This window comes from Heptranchias perlo, unplaced genomic scaffold (assembly GCF_035084215.1).
Source record: "Heptranchias perlo isolate sHepPer1 unplaced genomic scaffold, sHepPer1.hap1 HAP1_SCAFFOLD_47, whole genome shotgun sequence".
NCBI classification, from domain to species: domain Eukaryota; kingdom Metazoa; phylum Chordata; class Chondrichthyes; order Hexanchiformes; family Hexanchidae; genus Heptranchias; species Heptranchias perlo.
The window spans coordinates 8,314,347-8,323,034 of NW_027139484.1; the positions used below are offsets into that span (position 1 = coordinate 8,314,347).

General features: G+C 46.8%; 1 non-coding gene across 1 annotated transcript; it reads left to right on the forward strand.

The window, feature by feature from the left end:
* Positions 1 to 8,334: 8,334 nt before the first annotated feature.
* On the forward strand, positions 8,335 to 8,406 carry trnag-ucc (transfer RNA glycine (anticodon UCC)). Its single transcript has one exon. It is a non-coding gene; the product is annotated as a tRNA-Gly (tRNA).
* Positions 8,407 to 8,688: the final 282 nt, after the last annotated feature.

An 8,688-nucleotide genomic window follows, 5' to 3' on the forward strand; every position in this document is an offset into this window, starting at 1 on the left:
GGGGAGAGTCAGTACTGAGGGAGTGTTACACTGTCGGAGGGTCAGTACTGAGGGAGTGCTGCACTGTCGGAGAGTCAGTACGAAGGAAGTACTGCACTGTTGGAGGGTCAGTACTGAGGGAGTTTTGCACTGTCGGATAGTAAGTACTAAGGAAGTGCTGCACTGTCGGAGAGTCAGTACTGAGGGACTGGCACTCTGTTGGATGGTCAGTGCTGCCGGAACTCAGTACTGTTGAGGATCAGTACTGAGGGAGTGCTACACTGTCGGAGGGTTAGTACTGAGGGAGTGCTGCACTGTCGGAGGGTTAGTACTGAAGGAGTGCTGCACTGTCGGAGGGTTAGTACTGAGGGAGTGCTGCACTGTCGGAGGGTTAGTACTGAAGGAGTGCTACACTATCGGAGGCTCAGTACTGAGGGAGTTTTGCACTGTCGGAGAGTCAGTACTGAGGAAGTGTTGCACTGTCGGGTGGTCAGTACTGAGGGAGTGGCACTCTGTTGGATGGTCAGTGCTGCGGGAGCTCGGTACTGTTGGAGGGGCAGTACTGTGGGAGTGCTGTACTGTCGGAGGTGCCAACAGTAGGATACGTTAAATCGAGGGCCCATCTACCCTCTCAGGTAGATGTAAAAGTTCCCATAGCAATATTCTAAAAAGTGCAGGGGAGTTCTTTCCGGTGTCCTGGCAAATATTTATCCCTCAACCAACATTACTGGAGCTGCTTTTCTGGCCATTTATCTCATTGCAGTATGTGGGATGTTGATTTGTGCCAATTGGCTGTCACGTTTCCTACATTACTACAGAGACTACACTTCACAATGTACTTCATTGCCTGTTTTGGGACGTCCTGAGGCCTTGAAAGGCGCTATATGAAGGCAAGTTCTTTCCTTCTTTCAGACCTTTCATGAAACCTATTTCTTGCTTCAAGCTTTTGTCATCCCTCCTAATATCTCCTTCTTTAGCTGAGGGTCCATTTTTATCCTTCAGACATCGAAATTCTACACTTGAAAACCAATCTTATCCCCTCCGACACTCCATTTACTTCTCCTCCTTTTACACCCTCCTTAATCCCACTCTTTGACCAAGGTTTTCACCAGTCCTCCTGATATCTTCTTACTCCTTTCACTTCACCGTGAATCCCCTTGGGAATGGTTATTAAACAAAAGGCGGACTGTGAATTATTTTTTTTGTATTCGTTCGTGGGATGTGGGCGTCGCTGGAAAGGCCAGCATTTATTGCCCATCTCTAATTGCCCTTGAGAAATTTGTGGTGAGCCGCGTTCTTGAACCTCAGCAGTCCGTGTGGTGAAAGTTCTCACTCCCACAGTGCTGTTAGGAAGGGAGTTTCAGGATTTTGACCCAGCGACGATGAAGGAACGGCGATATATTTCCAAGTCGGGATGGTGTGTGACTTGGAGGGGAACGTGCAGGTGGTGTTGTTCCCATGTACCTGCTGCTCTTGTCCTTCCAGGAGGTCGAGGTCGTGGGTTTGGGAGGTGCTGTCGAAGAATCCTTGGCGAGTTGCTGCAGTGCATCCTGTGGATGGTGCACACTGCAGCCACAGTGCGCCGATGGTGAAGGGAGTGAATGTTTAGGGTGGTGGATGGGGTGCCAATCAAGCGGGCTGCTTTATCTTGGATGATGTCGAGCTTCTTGAGTGTTTTGGAGATGCACTCATCCAAGCAAGTGGAGAGTACTCCATCACACTCCTGACTTGTGCATTGTAGATGGTGGAATGGCTTTGGGGAGTCAGGAGGTGAGTCACTCGACGCAAAATACCCAGCCTCTGACCTGCTCTCGTAGCCATAGTATTTATATGGCTGGTCCAGTTAAGTTTCTGGTCAATGGTGACCCCCAGGATGTTGATGGTGGGGGATTCGGCGATGGTAATGCCGTTGAATTTCAAGGAGAGGTGGTTAGACTCTCTCTTGTTGGAGATGGTCATTGCCTGGCACTTATCTGGCGCGAATGTTACTTGCCACTGATGAGCCCAAGCCTGGATGTTGTCCAGGTCTTGCTGCATGCGGGCTCGGACTGCTTCATTATTTGAGGGGTTGCGACGGGAACTGAACACTGTGCAATCTTCAGCGAACATCCCCATTTCTGACCTTCTGATGGAGGGAAGGTCATTGATGAAGCAGCTGAAGATGGTTGGGCCGAGGACACTGCCCTGAGGAACTCCTGCAGCAATGTCCTGGGTCGAGATGATTGGCCTCCAACAACCACTACCATCTTCCTTTGTGCTAGGTATGACACCAGTCACTGGAGAGTTTTCCCCCTGACTCCCATTGACTTCAATTTTACTCGGGTTCCTTGGTGCCACACTCGGTCAAATGCTGACTTGATGTCAAGGGCAGTCACTCTCACCTCACCTCTGGATTTCAGCTCTTTTGTCCATGTTTGGACCAAGGCTGTAATGTGGTCTGGAGCCGAGTGGTCCTGGCGGAACCCAAACTGAGCATCGGTGAGCAGGTTATTGGTGAGTAAGTGTCACTTGATAGCACTGTCGACGACACCTTCCATCACTTTGCTGATGATTGAGAGCAGACTGATCGGGCGGTAATTGGCCGGATTGGATTTGTCCTGCTCTTTGTGTATGAGATTTTTGGACTGGTATATAATGTGTATCTCAGTCTGCACTAAAAGAATTGATACTCTATCTTTAAATCTCATTCTACGAGTACATTCTGAACAGATATCTAATTTCTTTCTCTGGTTTACTATCTTTCAATATTTCTCACTCTGATACTCTACCTGAGTTTTGGACTTTTGTGCAATTTGTGTCATATGATACACATTTCGAATGGATATTGCATGTATTAAAGTCATGTGTCTGAGAGTTCTGGGCCAGTATTCAGTTTGAATCTCGGGGTACATTATTGGGATTCATTCTGTACCTTTGAATCGGGTACCATGTGTGATTTCTATCTGGTATTTAATTCGTAGCTAATGTTGCTCTATTGTGAGATTGACACAGTGCCTTTCACTCTGAGCGTGTGATTTTGGACTGGGATTTTTGTATCTACCTGTCAGCGGGACTGAGTTAGGGGGAAATGGAACAGTGTCTGCCTCACCTGCTCTGCTTGACTGTTGGATTGAAAATGTGTCTCTGGAAATTGTGATCATTGTGGGACTGACTACTCCTGCTGTCTGAGACTGTGGAACTGATGACCTGTCTGTGTCTCTGTGCTCTGTGAGTGATAATATACTTACTGTGTGTGAGAAGGAGCTGGCTGTACTGTTCCTTCTGCCTCGGGTGGAGGAAGCATCACATTTATTCTGGATCGTTCAAGGGTTTGCCTGTAGAAAGAAAATTATCTCTTGTTACTCAGGAACATGTGAGGTAGAAAATACAGAAGTGATCAGTTTAATATCTCTGTTCATGATCATTTTGAATATCCACAAATGAAATCCAGTGATACAAACAGTGTCAGTGTCTGACTCCACTGCAGTACTTCAGCACTCAGCTTCTGCATACCAGGTGTATTGGGCTGTTTTACAACAATTTAATGACATCCAGACACGGCCCAACCCCTGCACTGATCCATGAATGGGACTACCCGATGGGGCATGGACCTTTGTACTGGTCAGGTTTCTAATCTCCTCTCCCATGGGACTAACCGTTCAACCGAAACCAAACAGCCGCTGTTTAAAATGTGACCTTCACATTTCTCACCTGATGACTGCAATAGATGCTCTTTGTATAACTCCCCACATCCTTACTGTCCGGCTCTGTTTCCACTCTTCACTGTCCAATCACAATAAATAGGGTGAGGCTGGAACTAAACCAGGGCCATTCATTACTGGTTTGGGTAGAGAAAGCAGCAATTATTTTAACAGCAGGTTCTTCCCATTCTCTCTCCCTTCCCTTAGACACACCCTGTCCACACACAGCCCGAGAATGACCTCTCCCTTCCCCCCTCTCACTCCATGTTCCGGGACCAGTTCCTGATCCACTCCGCCTCTTACAATCAGCCCCCCGGACTCCCCCTGAACTTCCCCCGGACTCAATGCCGATCTCTGAGCCCATCTGCGGACACGGTCCCGAAGCGATGATCTGTTGTAACGAGGCTGCTCTTTGCTCCCTTCCCCCGGGGGCCGTGATCTCTCCATTCCCGGCTGTTTTAAACCATCTTCTTCCACTCACTGAGGGAATGGCGCCCACAATTCCCAATCCAAAAATCGATGGAAACTTTCCCCAATTGGAATTTTTCGAAGTCTGAGCAAAGGAAGTGGGGCTGGGGGAAAGGTCAGAGGGAATGGGGTCCACAGGCAGTGCAGGAACAGGTACCAGAATGGGAAACAGATGGGATTCCACCAGTGCCCAACGCTGGAATCCAGACTGACTTTACAATCTCCAACTATTAAACTAGATGTTTCCATCCCTGCTGTTTCTCTCGGGGTCTTTTGATGGTAAAGAGCCTTTCAGAGATAAAGTGAGCGGCTGTGAAATCAGCCAATGGATTCTCTTCATTAATGGCCCCTATAATGTGTGACTGAGAGAGGATTTCTCAAACCAATCCTGGAGAAACATGGGAGGAAAGTGGGAGTCGGTGTATTTGCTGGGACCGTGTAGGGTTAATATCAGACAGCAACAGTCGCAGATTAATTTAACCGGAGTGAAACTGTAGGTCACTGAGAGTAATATCGAACAGCCCTGAGCTGTAAAACTGCAGATAGTACAACAGGCATTAGAGGGTTAAATGTGGCCCATTGTTTCTGTCCCTCTCTGTACTGTCCCTGAGTGTGGGATTAATAGTGTGTCTGACCCTTGTTAAATATCAGTGAGAGATGGGATTGCATCTTCTGTCTCTCCAACGCGATCTTTCTGGATAAAACGGCACTTTACCGGTCAGTCTGGAACTAATACTGTTAACGTCTGTCTGTCACTATGTCTCACCGCTCTCTCTGTCTCTCTCACCGTGTCTGCCTCCCTCTCTCTCTCTGGTGCTGTATATGAAGGTGGATACTGCTATTGAGCGTGATTTGGACACAGATAGGGAGTGTAAGACTGATACTGTCTCTCTCTCTCTCTCTATTGCTGGACATGAAAGTGGAATACTGTCTGATATAAAATAGAGAGAATGAGATGTCCGGGCCGGGCCTCACTGTAACTGGGGATGTGTTCGGCTCCAGTCCCAGTTCATGGTCATAATCTTTTCACAGTTTCAGGGCGAGAGTCTCTGTGAGACGGTAACACTGGCGGAGAAACTCCGCGACATAACTCAAACCCAACACACGAGATTCTCCAAATAAGGTGGATTAAGGTGTTTGTAAAACGCTGAACCCGTCTGGGAGGGGATGTGTGGGGAGATAGAACAGGGAAACACACTGAAATGGAGGAGCCGAGTTGACTTGTTATTGAATGGACTATATTTAGGCAGGAATATTAACGATTTCTCATTGTAACGGGGCTTATTTGAAAGCTTCGGGTTTTGGGAACCCTTGAATATGAAGCCCGGGTCTGTCAGGGTTTGTGCGGAGCGCTGAGGTTCGGTTCTATTATCGATAAACGGTTTGAAACTGTCGGATGGAGAGAACTAGAGGTGGAGTTGGAAGATCAGAGGCCGCTCTCCGCTCTTTCACTCTGACTGTCTCCTCCCCTCCCGATTTCTCTGCTTAATCCCCCATATGGAACCAAAGCGGGTCGGTGGACTCGAAACACGGTTTACTCGTTAACAGGTCGAAAGGCGAGTAATGTTCCTGATCTCCTGGGCACCAGGCAATTCACTGTTATTTGTTTCTGTACAGAGTTACATTTCAGTGATTCCCCAGTGAGTTTGATGCGTTCTGTAAATAATCCACAAAATAGAACAGAAACGGAGCGAAGCGCTGAATTCCACAGATGTAGAAAGGTTAATCGAGCAGTTCTGGTGATTCTTTACGAGCCCAGCATGGCAAGTAGTTTAAATAAATACAAGAAATCTGGTGATGTGTGGGCTGGGGTATGTCAGTCACCGTTTAAAATACCGGACTGTGGTCACTGCCCCGACTCCAGTCCCATTAATACCTCATCTCGTCCACAACGAGACAAAAGCAGCTCAAAGCCACACTGGTAGCATGATATCAGCGTCTCCCTTCAGACAGTAACCAGCCCTTTCACAGATACAGAGGGTGGCTCTGAAAGGAGCCTTTACATCGAGTTACATTGAAACTACAGCACAGAAACAGGCCATTCGGCCCAACTAGTCTATGCCGGCGTTTCTGCTGCTCATGAGCCTCCTCCTTCCTTACTTCATCTAACCCTATCGGCATATCCTTCTATTCCTTTCTCCCTCATGTGCTGATCTATCTTCCCCTTAAATGCCTCTCTGTTATTTGCCTCAGCTACTCCTCATAGTTGCAAGTTCCACATTCCAACCACTCTCTGGGTAAAGCAATTTCTCCTGAATTCCCTATTTGATTTATTAGCGACTATTTTATATTTATTACCTGAAGTTTTGGACTCCCCACAAGTGGAAACATTTTCTCTACATCTATCCTAACAGACCCTATCATTATCTTAAAAACCTCGATCAGATCAACCCTCAGCCTTCTCTTTTCGAGTGAAACGAGACCCAGTCTGTTCAGTCTTTCCTAATAAGAATATCCTCTCATTTCTGGTATCATCCTTGTGAATCTTGTTTGCACCTTCTCCAATGCCCCTATGTCTATAATATGGAGACGAGACCTGTTCGCAGTATTCCAAGTCTGGTCTAAACAAGGTTCTATACAAGTTTAACATAACTTCTTTGCTTTTCAACTCTATCCCTCTAGAAATGAATCCTAGTGTTTGATTTGTCTTTTTATGACCTGATTAACCTGGGTCGCTACTTTTGGTAATTTGTGTATCTGTACCACGAGATCCCTTTGCTCCACTATCCCGTTTAGACTCTTATTATCCAAGCAGTGTGTGACCTCCTGATTGTTCATTCTGCAAGTTTATTAATGTCCTCTTGCATTTTGATGCATTCTTCCTTTGTATTAACTAAATCCCCCAATTTCGTGTCGTCCACAAATTTTGGAATTGTACTTCCGATTCCCGAATCCAAATCGTTAATGTAAATTGTGAAGAACAGTGGTCCCAGCAACTGGAACTCCACTTCCCACCTTTTGCCAGTCTGAGTAGCGACCCTTAACCTCTATTCTCGGCTTTCAGTTTTGCAGCCAACTTCCTATCCATTCTGCCACCTGACCCTCACTCCACGTGCTCTGAACTTAGCCATGAGTCTACAATGTGGTACATTATAGAAGGCCTTCGGAAAATCCAAGTATATCACATCTACTGCATTAAACTTGTCTACACTTTCTGTTCCTTCTTCAAAGATTTCAATAAGGTTGGTCCTGTCCTTAGGGTTATCAGATTAAGCCTTGGCCGGTTAACTTGCTCTTGGAGCTCACAATGCTGGTTTTCTTCGCAGCAGCACGGCCTGGATTTCAGACAACACCCTGAGCGATGGTCACCCGTCCCAGCAGCTTGTTGAGCTCCTCGTCGTTACGGATGGCCAGCTGCAGGTGTCTGGGGATGATGCGGGTCTTCTTGTTGTCCCGGGCCGCGTTACCGGCCAGCTCGAGGATTTCAGCCGTCAGATACTCGATGCACAGCAGCCAGATAGACCGGGGCTCCGGCAAGCACATGTTCAGCATAGTTCCCCTTTCGCAGGAGCCTGTGAACACGGCTAACAGGGAACTGCAGTCCGCCCCGGGATGAGCGAGACTTGGCCTTGGACAGAGCTTTACCGCCGGTTTTTCCTCTTCCAGACATTTCCACAATCTCACAAACACTTTCACAAAGAATGAAGAAATCCTCCCGCACTCGCCCTTCTTATACCTTCTGGAGGAGTACAGTGGGGGCACTTGTGATGGGTCTCTCTCAGAGTGTCTTCATTGCCCGCTCACCCTCACAGATATTCTATCTTTGAACTGCTGTAATATTGACCATTAGTAATATTGCTGATCCTCCTCCTTTCCCTATTTCCATGTCCTTTCTAAAGATCTTATAGACTTGAATATTAAGCTGCCATTCCTGCCCAGTTCGTCGTCAGGTCTCTGTCATGATTTAATGGAAGTATTTAGCTTTACTCAATGGCTGATGTGAGCTGTGGTAAAATCTATTTCCAGCTGGTGAAGTATTGCAGGTATCGACTATCTCTGCAGTCCGATGTAAGGTGGAGAATTACTGGCTGGTGTGGAATTTCCATTGATTGGGGGTTAGCGAAATCGACTGGGCGGAAACGGGAACTGCAACAGAGCGAGAAAGGATCCGTCAGAAACCAGTTAAAATGAAGAACAAAATCCAACAGCCTGCAGTGTCTGTTCAGGATCTGATGTTTGGGAAATATTGTATTTTCGATTATTTTCAGCGATGGTGGTATAGTGGTGAGCATAGCTGCCTTCCAAGCAGTTGGTCCGGGTTCGAAGCCCGGCCATCGCAATTAAGTGTTCTTATTGGTTTATTTCCATCAGAAACTCTTAAGTTTGCAATCGAATTTGATGCAGTTCAGTTAGATATTGTTTCCGAAACATCATCGGGTGTAATTATAGTCAAATGTTTTCAACCTTCATTTCTTTTCCCGACAGAAGGAAAAGAGGAAAAACATGCTGGAAATATTGAGTTACCAAGGGTCGAATGAGAGTGATGAAGGGAAATGATATGTTAGCCATTATTGTAAGGGTGTTGTAATATAAGAGTAAGGAGGTCTTGCTGCAATTGGAG